The following is a 4196-nucleotide window of genomic DNA, read 5'->3' as shown; positions in this document are numbered from 1 at the left end:
AGTCGGTGAAGCGGTGATAACCGGTGCTTCAGCCTCTCACTGGTTAGAACACTTGCCCACCGTGACACTGATATTTTCGTGTAATTTAATCATTTAGTTTCGTTAGAGAGAGCAAAAACACTAAGAACTGAATGTGTCTGCTGCCTGAATTCAGCGGAGCTGAACGCGCGTCACATCACAGAGCAGCAGGTGTCAGGTTTCATTTATTCCTGAGTGTGCGAGGCAGGCTGACTGACCAGACAATGGCAGAAGCCGCGTGCTTACTCGTTTTTGTTATAATATACATATATGATGTTTAATATAAGTGAGATCGTTTTGTTGTTGTGTTTTTCATCAAGAAAAATAATAAATCCATCATTCAAGCAGCGCTTCATGGAGAAGTAGCCAGTTGCTCTGCTTGGGACTGGCGGGTTCTTACCTGCGCACATTGACTCAAGCACTTAATTAAACCAGCTGTTGGACTCACATTGCTCGCAAATGTATACGCGATTTAACGCAGCGTACGCAAACGCTGCATTTAAACAGTTGCGTAATTCAAAAGTGAAAGTAAAATGTGCACGTCTGCAATCACATTTATAAGCCCAATTTTGACGCACCGATTAACTGGTGGGAAAATTCTGTCATCGCGGCAAACCTATGCTGGGTTGTTGTTAACCCAACCATGAGTTCAAACAACCCAGCATACACTGTAAAAAAATTCACTAGAAATTACAATGTTATTGCAGCTGGGTTGCCGGTAATTTACCGTAGATTTAAATTTGTGTTATTTACTGGCAAGAGTCCGTTCAAAGTTCAATACATTTTAAATATTAACAAGTCTTTATCTTTACATAATAAAACTATACAATAACAGCCTGGGAACCAGAAATCATCATCAACCTTTTCCTGTTTTTTGCTTCAGATTTTGTTTCCCAGAATGTTTTGCTTGATGCTGTTTTTTTTTTTTTTTTTACTCTGTAAAGACAAAGACTTGTAAATGTTTAATTTTCATTTAACTTTGAACAAAATGTTGCCAGTAAATAACATTTAAATCTACGTAAGTTACCGGTAACCCAGCTGCAATTTCTACGGAATTTTTTTACAGTGTAGGAATTAAAATTTAGGCATTTAGCAGACACTTTTATCCACAGCGACTTACAAAGATACAGTAAGGAAACAATCAAGCGGGATGGGATGTAGACATGCAGGAAAGTATGCTGGTGAAGTGCCAGTGAAAGTTCTGTAAGTGAGCACATGCTAAAAGGAGCTAACAAACACAAACAGAGCCAAACTATAACACTTAAAAGTAAATGAACAAGTATATTAAAGCAAGCAAGTTTTCTTAAATCACAACAGATACTAGTCTAGGCAATAGAAAAACAAGGTATATAGCAAACTCGTGTACTATTGTGTTCCATTGAGTTGCTTTCTCCATTTATTTATAATCCAACATGTGTTTTGTCCAATATTTATCCAGCATTGGGTTAAAAATAATCCAGCAAAATGTACGTTTCTTTAAAGTTTTCAGCATGCTCCTCTAAAAACTCACTGAAAAAAAAAAGGTTTTAAGATGTTTTCAAATGTTGTTAGCATCTATCTATATCTAAAAGCATGTGTACAATTTCTTTTATTTTTCATATATCCAGTAAATTTGGAGTGAGGGTTACATTTTTATCTGTAGGAGGAAATAATGGATTCAATAATATGTTAGTAAAATTATCAGAAATGTTTCTGTCTTGTAGGATAGAGGAGCAGATATTAAACTGTCTACTGTGTTGGTGATTAGGGAGACTGTCCTCCAAAAAATAACGACCTCATAAGTCGTTTGTGCAAGCACCTTATTACGACGTAGTGTCCTCTAGCGACAGTAGCTTATAAATACTGTACAACATGTTGTTACGTTTTAAGTTTTTTTGCCTTATACATCAGATTAGACACATTTAAATTTATGAATTTGTAAATTTAACCGCACCCTCAACCTTACAGTAAACCCAACCACTTCTCAAGCATATAAACACAACACGCAAGTAAAATTACAGTCAGGTATTTATTGCATAAAACAAAGTTTAAAAGTATTACAAACCATTTGCATTGCAAACTTTGCAAACTGAAGCCATACAATTATGAAAAACACTCAAAACACAGTCAGCTCTCATTCAAACATAAACCACCATGACATAGTCGGTCACAAGAGCCAATAGCGCATCATATTCTTAGCTAACGTAATGATGCAATCGGTCACAAGACACACGAAAGCTAATGCCTTTTCACAATCATGGCAGTTATTGAATCAGTCTACACCGAATCTGATACTTACCGCGGATTGTCATCATTTTTGCATCTTTTCTTCAAATAAATTGATCGTTTGACCTTGGTACACTTGGTCAGGGCTCAATGCAAATAATTTTTTTATACTGGCAGCTTGGGCCAGTGGTTCAGGTTTTCACTTGCCCTGCCAAAAATGTCACTGGCCCCAATAAAAAAAAGTCAGTGTCACATATTTAAAAATAATAATATAAAAGTCAAATATAATTGTATACAAATACAACAGACATGTTCCTAAGGCTCCCAACTTTTCAGCTTTACCTGTAAACTGACAGCAAACTGTGCAAAATATTGCAAAATATGTCTGCTTCCAAGATGTTAATTGATGAAAATATATTTCAGTGACTGAGGGTGAAGCCCTGGCCCGATCGGGCAAGCGACAATACTTTTTACTTACCCGAACGTCTCTCACGCTTGCCCCGGGCCACAGGGGAGTCCTTTATGTTGAACCCATATTTTAAGTAAATTTTTAAAAGGTTGTGACTGTTTTGTATGTTGTGTTTATATCATATAATAAATAAATGGGTATGTTATTTGCCCTAAATGCCTGAATAGTGTAATGTGTAATAAAATACAATTAATCCTGGCAGTTTAAATTGAAAATGTTATCCCTGTACATGTCATCATAGCAAAATTATACCCCAAAATATAATCTTATAACCCTAATATATTAAGTTTCACCTGCTATTAGTAAATGCATATGTTGGTCAAACGACCAAAGCAATCGTATAGGTTGGAGGATATGTTGTGATTAGGCTGCGAAGTATTCATTTTATCATTTTAAAATGGTGGAGTTCTAAGCTACACCTTCCTTTCATTATATCATGTATGAGTGTTTTTAATTGCTTATTAATTGGTTATTAATAATTAAAATGATTTGAATAAATTTGTTATACATAGTAAAAATGATTTGAACAAATTCTTTATGTGGTCAGTGTGATGTTGTTTCTCCCTGTCTATGTGTCCAACAATAGCTAAAATGTTTTTAATTCTTTTTGCTGACTGCTATCTAGGTTTGGATTTAAAGGTCTCTTATATTAACATTCTGTCATTAGATGGTGTCCAACATTCATTGTGTGTTTTGAGCCTAAACCGTGACACCCTCCAGTTAGTGGGTCAGGAGTGGTTTCCAAGTCACATCTTCTCTCCTGATGTTAAGCTTTCCCTCCCCTTCCCTGTTCCATATCTAGCAAGAGTCTTTTCTGCTGCCTCCAAACTGTGGTCTTCCTCTCCTTTTCTGTCAATTTAAAGGCTATAAACATTCTCCACATTGACTGGGCAAGGAATCCACTATAGCTGACATCAACTAGCAACAGTCATACTGCAATCCTTTTTCTCTGCATTGTTGTAAGAGATCTTGGTGGGTTAACATTCGTTCTATGTATCACAAGCACATGCTATTGAGCAGGGCTCGAAACTGCCGTGGTGTGTGACTTGATTTAGAATGTGTATGCTGTGTGCTGTACCAGGTTCAGTGTTCTCTCCAACATTACATAACCAATCAAATTTTACCATTAAGTTCTTGCGTTTAAGGAAGACCGCAGATTGGCTAATATGAATGTGAATCCTTCCTTGTTGCAGTGCTACGTTGGTATGCAAATCGCTAAAATGTGAGCCAATGTTACTACTGTATTAATGCACAACGGTCCGGATTTAAATGCAACTTCACCACCGAAAAAAATGGCTTAACGTTAAACCTTTCGGAGAGAGAGGCTTAAAGATTACGAGTGGCTCCGCTATAAAAATGGCTCGATGTTACTGTGTTTACCGTAAATCCTTTGAAACAGAGGTTTCAGGTAAAACGGCGTTGGTGGGGGAATTCAAACATTTTAAGCATGAGACCTTGCTTAAACATGGCGAAAGTGCCAAAGACACAAAAAGTGTTGTTGACA

This window comes from Misgurnus anguillicaudatus, chromosome 19 (genome assembly GCF_027580225.2).
Source record: "Misgurnus anguillicaudatus chromosome 19, ASM2758022v2, whole genome shotgun sequence".
NCBI classification, from domain to species: Eukaryota; Metazoa; Chordata; class Actinopteri; order Cypriniformes; family Cobitidae; genus Misgurnus; species Misgurnus anguillicaudatus.
This window is presented reverse-complemented; position numbering follows the sequence as displayed.